Source organism: Spermophilus citellus (assembly GCF_964194105.1).
Source record: "Spermophilus citellus genome assembly, chromosome: 12".
Lineage (NCBI taxonomy): Eukaryota > Metazoa > Chordata > Mammalia > Rodentia > Sciuridae > Spermophilus > Spermophilus citellus.
This window is the reverse complement of record NC_138198.1, coordinates 72,278,278-72,292,914: the sequence shown is the minus strand read 5'-3', so window position 1 is coordinate 72,292,914 and position 14,637 is coordinate 72,278,278.

Sequence of the window (14,637 nt, the reverse complement as noted above, 5' to 3'; positions counted from 1 at the left end):
TGGTGGTTCCATTCCCAGCTAATCCTACATCACATGGAAAATGAACAATATGTTATTGAATGATCAATGGGTTGTAGAAGACATAAAGGAGGAGATGAAAAAATTCTTAGAGTCAAATGACAACACAGACACAACATACCAGAATCTATGGGACACAATGAAAGCAGTTTTAAGAGGGAAATTCATTTCTTGGAGTTCTTACCTCAAAAAAAGAAAAAACCAACAAATAAATGAACTCACACAACACCTCAAAAACCTAGAAAAGGAAGAGCAAAACAACAGCAAATGTAGTAGAAGACAAGAAATAATTAAAATTAGAGCAGAAATCAACGAAATTGAAACAAAAGAAACCATTGAAAAGATAGATAAAACTAAAAGTTGGTTCTTTGAAAAAATAAATAAGATAGACAAGCCCTTAGCCATGCTAACGAAAAGAAGAAGAGAGAGAACTCAAATTACTAACATACGGGATGAAAAAGGCAATAATTTGGATTTTGAATGTCTTCCAAAGGCCACATGTTGCAGACTTAGTCACCGTGGTGTCACTATTTGGGAGGTGTTAGTACCTTTAGGAGGTGGGGTCTAGGGGAAAGAAGTTTGATCATGGGAGTGTGCCCTTGAAGGGAATATTGGGACCCTGCCCCTTTACTTCCCAACTGGTGTGAAGTGAGCAGCCTTCTCTGCCATGCACCTCCACCATGGTGTGCTGCCTTGCCACAGGCCTAAAAGCAACAGACCCTTTGACTATGGACTAAAAGCCCCCAAACTGTGAACCAAAATGTTTCCTCTTTTTAAATTGATTATCTGTGGTATTTTGTTACAGGAATACAAAGCTTCTTGATACAGTTACTGTTTTCAGCCATCCACTGGCAGTCTCAGGATCTATCTTCCATAGATAAGGAGGAATGGCTGTAGTTTTTAAAATACAGGTTGTGATGATAACAGGTAAAGTTTTATTTTTCCACTAATATTGTAACATAATATCTCCATGTTACCAAATTCTTTATAAATAGTTTAATACCATATTACATTTCTAATAGACAAAATTATGCAGAGATATATATTTATAGTTACATTGTTAGAAAAGACAAAATTATGCAGAGATATATATTTATAATTACATTGTTATAAAATCATGCCCAGAAGAAGAAAAGTAAATATGTAAACCAGTATTTTTTTTCCTTCACATTACAAGTAATACCACTATGGGAAAATCTACCTATATTTCAAATTTATTGCTTCAAGATACAGTACCAGGAGTGAAAAAACTGCCTCAAAGGGTGTAAACTGGCTCAGTCACTACGTTACTTTCCATGAGGGGGACCCATCAACACTTCCACAAACAACATCGGAGCATACTTCTCATACTCTGGTCCTTTGTACAGGACGCATGATTCACCCAGGACTCAGAATTATCCTCAGGCAGGGTTCCATGTTGGAGCTGGTGTTCTCAGTTTGAATGTCCAGCTCTTTCATGATAGGTACCCACCACCCCAAAACTAATAAACACAAGACAAGGTTTCCAACTTTATTCCTGCTTGCACCCTATTTCTTCCCTGGTCAGGATAGGTGCTTTCCAAGCTCATGGTCAGATTTGTTGTTTCAATATTCTCTACAGCAGACTCAGAGTCTCTAGGGATCTGTAGGTTAACAAAGCAATCCCCCCTCCCCAGCCCCACCTTCCCCTCCCTTTTGCAGTGCTGGGGCTTAACCTGGGGCCTTGCACATACCAGGTAAGCACTCCACTACTGAGCAATATCCCCAGCTCCAAGAAAGCAGCGTTCACTTGTGCTCTTCTCTCACTTTCTCTTCTCCAGCTAGCCAGCCTCTTTACCTTCTTCTGCTTGTGGCTTGGAATGGTGGCTAATCTCCCCAGATTATGTGTCTCCACACATAGCCCCCATTTCCTCATTACAGGGCCTGGCTCAGTTCTGTGGGTTAAAGTGTAAATGCTGTTTCTCGCCACCTTTTAAAATGTGAATGCTCCTGGGAAAGGGAATTCACTAAACTGTTATGGATCGTAATTAGCGTAATAGGAACTAATTTATCAGGTCCCTCTCTCTCCTTCTCTTCTTACCCTTTTCTCTCTGTATTAGTCAGGATCCACTAGAGGAACAGGACCATAGGAAGTGTATGTAATGATAAAAAGGGGTTTATTATCAACTCACATGGTTTGAGGCTGGGTCATCCCACAGTGGCCATCTGTAGGCAGGGAGCCAGAGAAACCAGTAGCTGCTTAGTCCAAGACAAACAAGAGGGACAATGGTACAGCCTCAGTCAGACTAGGCCCAACAGACGCTGGTGGGCTACAAGGGCCAAGATGGCATGATGGGGCAGGAAGGGAGCAGCAGCCCAGGGGGCATTAATTAGGAGCTCCCTCGCTGTTCAGGGGTGCTTCATTATCAACTTTCTGGGAGGGGCAGTATTGGTGGCCACATTCCAATCTCCCAGGGGTGGTCTCCAACTTCTGGGGTCTAAATCAGCCAGCAGCCCAAACCAACAGCCTCTGCTTCTTCTCCTCCTTCCTCTCTGGTCTGTTTTTCAGCCTCTTCCTGAATAGTGGGTTCACTGCCTTCCTGGCTTCCCCCTTCTTCACTGGGCCCCAGGGCCACCTTCTTCCCCTTGGCCTTTCTTTTCAGCATCTTGGATGACTGGAGGAGAGAGCGATCATTTTATTATTTATTATTTTAATTTTACTTCCCAGAGAGGCCCTTTCCACCTCCCACTGTGGGCCCTCTGGTCAGAGGAGTGACTTTCTCTGGTGCAGACAAAGGCTCCAAGAGGCTACTGTCATAGGGTGAGAAGTAGAAGATAACTCACTGGCCAGAGGCACCAGTGTAGCCCACGTCCTCAGGTAAACAGACCTTGACGTTATCAACATTTGAAATTGCCACTAAAAATCAAACAGAAATCATTTACTGAGGCTTTGTTCTATTAATGTCCTTGGGAGCCAGAGCTGAAGGATTATGTGGGAAGTGACACCCTGATACAAGGAAGGCTTCTGTTAGGATTTAGATGTGAGGTGTTCCCCAAACACTCATGTTACACAATGCAGTAATGTTCAGAGAAGCAATGATTAGATTAGAAGAGGTATAACCTCACCCGTGGAGTAATCCTTCTGATAGATCAATAATTTGAAAGTATTGCTCTACTGGGTGGTAACAGTAGGCAGGTGTGGGAGACCACTCTTACACGTGACTGAGTCACACTGGGTGCTGAGGCGCTCAGTCACAGAAATGTGGCAGAGCTTTCCCCACCCTTCTTGGGTTCGAGGGTCGGTGTCTCATGCATGGGTGTGTCTTGCTACAGCCCCATGGGTAGAGCTACACTCACCTGTTCCTTTGTAATATAACCCCTTGCCCTGTTTAGGATAGAATCTTCCATGGAAGTGCCTTGTGTGTGTCCCCTTCTCTTATTGTGCCCTTGGGTGTGGCCTACCCAGATTTCAGTCAACCTGCTGACAGTGGACATCCTGAAGATAGACTCAGCCCCCTGAAACTTGACCCCTTGCCTAATTTGAATAGCTTCTCCTCAATAAAAGGGGTCAACACATGTTTTCCCTCTCTCTCTTCCTGCAGACCTTTAAGGTCAGAGGAGCTGTCACAGCGACCCCAAAGAAAAAGGTATTTGTGTCTCTTGTGTGGTTATTTCGTGCAGCCCAATTACCCCAGTTTACCTGGAGTGACCCCTGAGCCTTTTAGTCTCAAGAACAGAAACCCTGCAGGCAGGGTAGAGTGTGGTAGAGGAGTTAAGTGGGGGGGGAAGGGGGGGCACGCTGGTAGAGTTTATATTTTGTGCATTCTCTGGTCCCTGGCTGCCATGAGCCAAGGCACTTTTCTCTGCTACACCCTTCTACCATACTGTGCCCCTTCACCTTGGGCCCAGAGTAATGGAGTCAGCAGACCAGGGACTGAAACCTCTGAAACCATGAGCCAAAATAAACTTTTTCTCCTCTGAGGTGTTCTTGTTGGGTATTTTGGTCACCATGATGAAAAGCTAATGAACATATTTCCCCACCATTTACATGAGTTCTCCACCTTGCATGGGGTGTAGGAGGAGCCCACAATACCTGAACCACCTTCTCCCATGACTGTGAATTTGTGCTCACTTATACGATGATGCTGAAGGGAAGGAAATGCCACTCAAAACCTCCTCTCGGACTCTGTCCTCCACGTCACCGCCTCTCATCCCTGATGAGCTCTCTACTGCGGATGGTGCCTGAATAGGAATAACTCATCTTCCCTGTTTACTTAGGGGTCTAAGATTTCAACCTCCACTACTTACAATTAGCCCATCATTTTATGGGATGCCAAAGAACACATAAAGGGGAAGGACCCCAGGTAATAGCGGATTCTCTCCCACCCAGTGAGGGGAGATTCATTTACAGATGAAACCCAAGCAAACACCAGTGACCAGCACGACTCTGAGTAATTCATACAAAGGTTATGCTTGCCAGCACAATCAAAGAACACCTGAAAGAAAAATGTTAAATACAGTTATTAGTTTATATTAGCCAGGTGTGTCACCCAATAGGATACAAAACATGTCTATCTCTAAAGCTACGTAATCTTCATAATTTAAACTTCAGTTATTAGAAAATGTCTCATCTTTTTTATTGACACATTGCATTATGTATAACAGTGGGATTCGTTGTTAACCACATGTCTGTGCACACAATATAACAACACAATTTTGTCAATTTTGTTCCCTAGTATCTCCTCTTGCCCTCCCTGACCTTCCCCTGATGCCCTTCCTCTACTCCAGTGGTGGTCTCTATATTTTCATGAGATTTCAGCTCCCCTCCCCTCTCCACTCTTTCCCTCTCTAACTTCCACATATGAGAGAAAACATATAACCCTTCATTTTCTGAGTCTGGCTTATTTCACTCAATATAATGCTCTCAAGTTCAATTCATTTCCCTGCAAATGCCATAATTTTGTTCTTTATGGCTGAATAAAGCTCCATTGTGTATATATACACCATATTTTCTTCATCCATTCATCTGTTGATGGACACCTAGGCTGGTTCTATAACTTGGCTATTGTGAATTTTGGTGCTATAAATGTGGGTATACATGTACTGCTATAGAAATTTTAATTCTCTTGGATAAATACCTAGAACTGGCTGGGTCATATTGGTTTTTAATACTCTAAAATTTCAATTTACTATAATAATATGTTAGATGTAAGTGTATCAATTCTGATTTTAATAGTAGATTGATATATTTAGTTAATTACATATTATATTATTCTGTATGTGTTGTTACACTGTGAATCTCATGTAGTGAACTTAGGTATGTAAGCCATCTCAATTATTAGTGATCCAGGAAGTCTTGGCAAGGATCCTGCAGTCATGTAAATGAGCACTGCCCAGGGATGTGGCCAGCTCTTACTACCACCTGGGTGATGGCTGTAGCCCACATGGTGGGCCTTTCTGCATTTTCCTCTCTCCTCAATGAGAGGAGGGTGTGATAGCCAGATGGTCTCAATGATTCAATGATTCCCATCTCCTGGAATCTGTCTCATCTTTGTGTAATCTCCACCCCACTTTACCAAGGTGGTCAGTGTGGCCAATACCATTTAGCATGTGGCAGAAGTGACTCTGTCACATTCCATATCAGGTTATAAAGGATTCTGTGACCTATCCCTTGCCTTGAAATTGGGTCATTCACTCTGGGTGGAACCAGTTTTAGTGTCTTGAGGACTCTCAGACGACCCTGTGGAGAGGCTAGTGGGCAGTGAAGGCCTGCCCACACCACTCAAGGGAGGGCTCAGATGACTTCAAGCCTCATGAAAGACCAGGGGCAGAATCAACCAGCCAAGCCACCCCCAATTCCTGACCCTCAGGACCCACATGGGAGAACATGTTTGTGGCTTGTTATGGTTTGGATCTGGAATGTCTCAAAATCTCTTGTGCTGAAGGCTTGTCCCCAGTGCAGCAATGTTGAGAGGTGGGGCTTTTGGAAAGTGACTGAATCATGAGGGCTCTCTTCTCCTCAATGGATTAATCCATCCACAGCTGAAAGAGCTCCTGGGAGGTGGGGGGACTTGGCTGGAGGAAGTAGATCACTGGGGTGAGCCCTGGAAGGTGTTTCTTGTCCCCTGCTCCTTCCTCTCTCTTTCTGCTTCCTGGCAGCCATGAGCTCAGCAGCTGTCCTCTGCCATGCCCTTCTGTGATGATGTTTCTGCTTTGGAGCCAGCTGACTGAAACCTTGTTCTAGGCAGCCAGGTTTGGGGGTAAATTGATACACAGCAATAGATAACTAACATGGAGCAGTGCTCATCTGTGAAAGGCTCCGCCCTTCCCTCCCTCTGCCCCCTCCACTCTGTCCAGATCACTTTATGAAATCTCCAGCGCGCAGCTCATGACCAAAAATGAGTCCTCTGCCCAGTGAAGGCCCTGAGAGCTCCTATGGGGCTGGGGCTTTCCCTGTCACTAGGCATTCTTTCTTTATCAGCACATTTCTTAGAAAATGCTCAATGAGTGTTTGCATAGTAGATCTGGGTATTTTTGTTTCTTCTACAGAGCCTGAGAAATCGTGTTTTTCTCATAATAAGCTCTCAGTAGACATTTGTTGATCAAGTAAACAACCTACAAAACTTATTGCCAGTTTGAAATTATCACTCACTCCCCCCCTTCTATACTGACATTACTCAAATATTCTTCATCTGATATTCTGAGCATAAAAGTACTTTAAAATATATAGTACTAGTCATGGAAGTTAATATTTATAGTTAATTAGTATCAGAACAACTATACTTGGAATTCTACAATCAGGAGAACTGTCTTTCATCTTTTCCAGGAAAATATACAAATTTTAATATACCTTATAAGGCAGAGTCACTTAAGCAAAAGTTGTCCAAATTATAATCAAGAAAGGTCTGGCAAGGCTGGGCATGTGGCACACACCTGTTATCCCAGCAGCTTGAGAGTCTGAGGCCAGAGGATCATGTGTTCAAAGCCAGCCTCAGCAAAAGCGAGGCATGAAGCAACTCAGTGACACCATCTCTCTAAATAAAATACAAAATAGGGCTGGGGATGTGGCTCAGTGGTTGAGTGCCCCCCTGGTACCACCCCCCTACAAAGAAGGAGGAGGAGGAGAAAGAGGAGAAAGAAGAGGAAAAAGAACTGGCGTCTTTCCTTTTGTGGGCAGTAAAAGAAATAAAACATGAGTGGCATTTCTAAAGCCTGTCACTGTTAGCTCACACTGACGGTCGTGTGTGTTTGTGTGTGTGTGTGTGTGTGTGTGTGTGTGTGTGACAACAGGTATGGCAAGGGTCCAGTCAACTCACTTTGGTGTCTGCTGACTGCCTGCTGTGTGCCAGATGCAAGGACAGGTGCTGAGGTCCAGAGGAGCAGATAGTGTGACAGATTCCACAGATACACACTAAGCCCACTTCCTGCCAAGTGCTGTGCTGATATTTGCAGAGCTCGCTATGCAGTGGGAGAAACAGACATGGACATTCAACCACCCTGAGGTAACAGCCGGGTGAGTAATGAGCCTCTTCTGTGGGGCACCAAACAGTGCCACTGACAGCTGAAAGATGCACTTCCTCTAGGGGCTGGCTGTGACCCCCCACATGCTCACTCAGCTGCTAGTTGCTGCGCACTCGCTATCCAACACTGTCCTTGGCACACATGAACTAGATGATCTAAAGAAAAATATATATTGTTTTTCTGCAACATTACCTGGCCCCAGTATGCACTTGATGGTCAAGAGGGACGACCTCTTTGTTTCAACACCATTTACAGCTAGGGTTCTACTGCAAAAGACAAAGAAATGGACAGAAGCCCCTTATGTGCAGGTTTTTATGGCCCTCTGTCAGGATACCAAAAAAATCACAAAAATATGCAAGTCAGATTCCTATGGCCACACTGGCAATGGGAATACCCTGATTGTCCCCACTTGGGAAGACCTGGGCCCCTCTTGTTCTCACCAGAAAATAATTTCTCCATGAAGTGACAAGGTCCAAATGCCCACAGGGGTCCAGGAACCCAGATTGTTGTCACATCAGAGGAACCTTGAGTCACATTTGGCACAGCGGGTGATTCACATGCCTAATTTAAAACATTTCTTATAAACAATTTAAAAGTTGTCCTCAACTTGCAATTACAGGGATCACCTACAGGTTTTGGGTGATTTTCTCTCTTCTGATTCTCTGCTTGTCCTAAAGATAAAGGTGTTTTCTGAATTGTTAGCACATATTTTTGTGCCAGCCAAGGTATTATTTGTCTTTGTTGGATGTTTGAGGAATGCAATGACTATTATTTTCTATATTTCAAGTTTGATGCCTCTTATTGTTTTCTCTGACAAAGAAGCAACTTGTAATGAATAATACCTTGATTTTCATGGGTAATCTACAACCACTAAAAATACATTAAATGTAAGATAAATATTTGTAAAAATACTTACCATATAATTTAAATGCTGAAAAATATATTATAGGTAAAACAACTGAGTCATTTGTAAGTAAAGATGTTGAAACATCAATTGGTAATTATAAATTCAGGTCTTGTTGGCTTCTTAAGGTCTATAAAAGACAATATATTCGGGTCTCTTAAATGTGTTTTCATAAATTGTTGTATGTAAAAAGCAGTAAAAAATTATTCATATGTGAAAGAGTAAAAATATGGCCTTCTTCCTGGGTCTTCATTCAAATATAAGACTACCAAGAATTAAAATCTAATTAACGTGTAATTAATTCACATGAAATTCAAGACCCTCAAAAAGTAACCCCCTGAGGGACTGGGGCTATAGCTTAGTGGCTGAGCATTTGCCTACCATGTGTAAGGCACCGGGTTCAACCCTTAGCATCACATAAAAATAAACAAATAAAGGCATTCTGTCCATCGACAACTACAAAAAAAAAAAAAAAAGTAACCCTTGAGGATCCTTGACTGATCTTAATAGTAGGAATGTACTATCTATTCAGTCTTGAATGTCCAACAGGAAAACATAATCAAAGACAAATGTTCTATCATATGGGTAAAAGAAAAGTCATATACCAAAAACAGGGTTTAACATTATGGTCTAAACCATAAAAGTGGGGGCCCATCCCAAGACCAGTTACTCATTTCTCCAAATAGCTAGATCCTGTGAGTCAGGGGTTACCAAAGTGTTTAAAAGCAATGGCCACGACTCCTTTGGTCCTCAAGGAGGCTTCCCAATTAACCTTGGGACAACATGGAGGTCCAGGTCCTCCCACCAAGTTCAGACAGTTTTAGAAGTCAAGGGACATCACTGGTTCATAGGAGGAAGACTAACAAAATATCAGTCCCGCCTGTGAGACATTCCTGACATCAAACATTTGCAGATATGTCAAACTTCAAATCTAGCTACCCTATTCCCAGACTTGGCCCCTTTAAAAGACCAATGTGTGGAGATTATTGAACAAACTTTATAGCCAGCTAAACCCAATAGATATGCCTCTTGATAACCCTGTGGCTAAATGATTCACAGGTGGAAGCAGTTTTATTTTAAAAGGTACCATAAAAGCAGGGACTGCAGTAGTCAGTTTCTATGATACCATAGAAAGCAAATGCTCTTCACACTCACACTAAACTGAGCAACCAATAGACCACTTAGGGTTAACTTTGAAGTCAATGTTATGTTGTTAGAGTGTTTTTCTTTTGAGAAAGGTCATTGGTGAATGATGAGATCATTTGAAATATTTAAAAATTCATTGTGAAAAGGACAGAAACTTTGCTGTAAAAGTTACTTTCACTAAACGTTCAAACTTTGCAAAACTCATTTTTATTCAGACCTTACAATTAAAACAAGGAAAAAAATCTTGAAACATCCACACAGATTCCATATATAGGTTTCTAGTACTTCATGCTGCTATCCAGAATGAAAGGAAGATATTAATAGCTAAAAAGATCCCAATAAAATATATAGATCCTCTGGGTTTTCTGTCACCAAATTGCTCTTTTCTTCCCTGCATCTTGTATCACTTCTATCCAAGTTCAATGAGCACATCCTCCCTGGAGCTATGACTGGATGTGTGGGTCACTTCTAGGGCTTCAGATGGTGTCTTAAATTTGGTATGCATTGGTAACCCATTCTTTGGAGGGGGACTAGTTTATATATATGTTGTCCTGGCATAAATGACAATCTATAAGAAAACAAGGGCCTCAGGACACACTGGCATAAGCATGATAGAGGACAAATTCTTGTAGGAGTCATAGGGACAGTCACATCTCTTGCTCCCTGGAATAGTGTTTTAGTCAGATTTCCCATCACTGTAACAAAAAGAGCTGACAAGAACAATTTTAGAGGAGGAAACGTTTATTTGGTGCTGATGGTTTTAGAGGTCTCAGTCCATAGACAGTCTCCTATATTAAGTTAGGGCCCAAAGAGAGGCAGAATACCAGGGTGGAAGGGTGTGATGGTGGAAGGCATCTCAGGACATGACATCCAGGAAGAAGAGACAGCTCCATTTGTCAAGGACAAAATATGTACTCCCAAGGCACACCCCAGTGAACCACCTCCTCCAGCCATAACCTACCTGCCTACAGTCAGTCCTAGTTAATCCTTAGCAAAGGAATAATTCACTGATTACAAAACTCTCATAACCCAATCATGTCACCTGTGAACTTTCTTGCATTGTCTCATATATGAACTTTTGGGGGGCACCTAATATCTAAACCATAACAAACAGCTTCACCTACCTTGAGGTAACACTAATATTGTGAAAATAGAAGGGCATTCAATTTCTTATTGGTTGAGTAGGGAGGAGTTTATGCACACTTAAACTCCACCAGTTGTACTGGGGTCAACCCCTCAAGATACGTAGTGGTTAATATTAACCCATTATGTCAGCTTTCCTGTGTATTAGTTTTTAGAGGTGTCCTATACATTAAACTGAGCAACCAATAGACCACTTAGGGTTAACTTTGAAATCCATGTTGTTTTTAGAGTGTTTTTCTTCTGAGAAAGATCATTGGTGAATGATGAGATCATTAGAAATATTTAAAAATTCATTGTGAAAACGACATAAACTTTGCTGCAAAAGGTACTTTCACTAAACGTTCAACGGGACACTATTGTGCACATAACTGGTATAAGAAATGCATTCGTGAAAGTATTTTCTAGAAGTAGGTTGCCATTTTATTTAAAGTAATGTGCTATATTTCAAATTATTGGTGTTTGAAAACAACGGTCCTATAAGCAGAATACCAGGGCCATGTATATTGCTTAGTAATGTGCAGTGTGCCACACTGCTGCCTGGCAAACTCTAATGTGTTGCTCCTTGTGTTGGATTGTGGGGAAAAGTACTCAAGAAAGATCTAACAATGATCTTTAGCATGGGAGTAAGGCAGTTCTCCAAATGCTTAAAGTGGTAAAGAATTCACTATTCACTGGTTATGACTTGTTGACATCCCTTCAGAAGACTGCATTCCAAGGACTGGTTGGAAGAGGCAAAAAAGACCACACAGGTATTATCTGAAATGACAACAATGATGAAAAAACAAAGTTATATGATTAGATTTGATACTAATAATTCAATTCTCTTTGTAAAATGGTAAGATAATAAATGCTTCATCACTGCAACAAACCATGATACAATGGAACCATCTGGCAAAGCTGGATCATGAAACAAACAAAAAAAGAGTGGAACCAATGGGCTTCAACCAGAAGTAGTGGGTACCTTCAATAATCTCAATGGTGCTATGGATAAACATGATTTGTTGGTTTCCAAAAGGTATTAGTCTTTGTTCACTCATATAACTGACATGTGTATTGCAAATGCATGGATTGTTCACAAACTTGTGAACGAAGGCAAATATCTCATAAATTGGTTGGATTTCAAAAGAGACATCTGTTTAGCCTACCTAGAACAATGCAGTGAGAAAACCATCAGAAGGAAGATAGTGTAATACTCCTAAACCAAGATGATATCAGATTTTATTTTATATTATTATTATTATTATTATTATTATTATTATTATTATTATTGGTACTGGGTTCACCCAGGGCCTTGTGTATGCTAGGCATGCACTCTACCAACTAAGCTATATCCCCAGCCCCATAATATCAGATTTGACATGAGAAATCATACTGTTCTCAAACAGCAAGAAAGATGAAGGTGTCAAAATAAGCCATGTCATGCAAAAATGATAACTTATGGTCAAAAATGTAATATAACCCTTTGAAATGCATGAACAAACGGGACAACCATAAAAATGCCAGCCCTTCCCAACCCAGCCACTAACTGGAAGCCTGGCACATTCTGTTTTTATCACTCAGGGCTATTCCCTTTATTCTCAATGTAAAGTTCCCCCCACCCCATTAAAGTCTCACCTACTCATGCTCATCTGAGTCAACCCATTTTACCTGAATGAGGTAAAATTTCTGCTGAATCAGATATTCTTATTTTCAGTATCACCAAGAGCATGCAGCCTCCCTGTCACTGCTGCATAAAAGGACCCCAAGCCAACCAATTTCTCCCTGCTTACCCTGGGGTCACAGTTGAAAAATACCTTTTGTTGCTGGCTAATGAGTCTCCCTGATTTTATTATCAACAAGAACATACAGGTCAGTGAAACTGAGCTTCTCCAGGTATCCCAGGCCAGGTACTAAGCATAAAATGACCTGTGAGTCAAGCAGGGAGGTGGTGGACCAGCAAAGTGCAGAACTGAGGCCCCTGGAGGGCCTCTCACACAGACCCAGGGGCCAGGGACAGCTTCCTATACTAGGTGATGTCTGTGTAAATCTTTCTGCTTGGAGGTCATTGCATGCTGAATTATTCCTTCCAAATTACAGCAATAAACATCGTTTCCCCCTTACTGGGCACCTACTATGGGCCAGGCATCATGCTAAGTCTTTCATACTTCCAAATATTGCCAACCCCCTAGCCAGTAGTGATAACAGCTGTTCCACAGATGAAGCAAGAGAGGCTTAGAATAGTTAGAGAGTGTGCCAGGATCTTGCAGCCACAGTGGCTGGGCTAGAGTTGAAGGCAACTCAAATGCTTCCAGGTAGAACAGTCTCAATGGCAGAGCTCAGACTCTTAACTTTAATAGGTAAGTGTTGACGACTTTTTTTTTTCTACCGTGAAAGGGGAAATTTTTCAACTTAATTATAAACCATAAAGGGGTAATAGAGAAAGTGATAATGGCTAATCTGTGTTGAAAATCATCCTTTGGCTGATTTGAAAGGGTCCAAGGCAGTGGACACTGGAGAGCACACAGGAAGTGGGTCAGAAAAGGGATCTCTCATATTCTCCTTTTCCTCTGTCTTCAAAACTCCTAGCCAAACTCTTGTCCATTTTTCCTTTTCTCAGTCTCTACCCAGCTGATTGTGCAGGATTTTCTATTAGAGCCAGCTGGAAGCTCCTAGAGAACAGGATGGATTTGCACCTGCTTTTGTAGAAAAGGGCACAGTCCTCTTGGTGGCATGTACTGTGGCACTCCTGAGTCTCTCTTATGCTGAGCTAGTCAGCCAGGTAAAGAGGAGCACAGCACTGTGGGGAGGTCTGACAAGAAGGCAATGGTAGCAGTGGTGACCCCTAGAAAAGGGACAAACTCACAAGAAGGGGAAGGGGACAAGGGGGCTGCAGCACCAAAAGAGTATGCCTGAGGCCAGAGTTCTGGACAGGCTGAGATGACCCCCTCCAATGGAACCCAGAATCCAGCTAAACATCCACAGACCCTCAAAGGTAATTACCCTGGCAACCTTTTCCAGAGACCGGGTGTGATTTCCAGCCTCTTGCTAAAGTGTGGGGACAGATCTTGGACCCTGTCATCAGTTATTCCCTTCAGAGACTATGAAAGCCCAGGTGTGGCCCAGCAGGAACTCTTCAGCAAGGGTGGCAGCTCAGCAGTGCATCAAAACATGGGCTGAACCTGAGCTATGACTGTGTCCGTCAGCAGCCTTCTTTGGAGGCCAAAGCCAGCATTTTCTCAGCCCATTGAAAGTGACATCATGGAGAGATGGTGGCGAAGGGAGTGCAGCACACCAGTACGCTGCGCCACTGTGCGGGAGAAACACGAGGTGAAATGGCTGAAGGCTACCTTGGTGGGAATCCCCAGTGAAATTGAGGTGCTTCAGAATCTAGAGGACAGAATTCCAGCGCGCGGGATTCGGCTGCAGGGGCTTGGTCGAGGGCTATTTCTCCGCATGGAGGGAAGCAGTACCTGGTCGGTGGACCGCCCAGTGGATGGAGTCTGGGACGCACCCGAGTTAATTAGCCGCGAGGTACCAGAGCGGGATTACAGCGAAGCGGATTCTGCAGGCTCCTGCCAGTGGCACACTGGCCGCGCTGAGTGCTGAGTTCCAGCTTTGAAATAGAGGAGAGAATCGGTCCAGTTCGATTCCCGACACCGGTCGGAACACGGAGGAGGACAGCAGCCGCCATCATGGAGAGCTGATGCAATCATCCCTGTTTTCTACTGATCTCAGCTCATTCAACTACAGAACAGGTGATTCCAGGCTGGTATTTGCCTGCGTCGCGCAGACAGATCGCTCAGGCTCGGGATTGGAAACTCTGAGGAGAATACTCTTCAGGCCTCACCCCTGGCAAGGCGGGCGCCTGGCTTTGAGCGGCCAGATTCTAGTTCCCCGGGTTGCTTTGGCCCAGGGCGGGAGATCCTTCGGGGACTCCGGGCGGAGGCCAGGTACAAGTGGATTGTGCG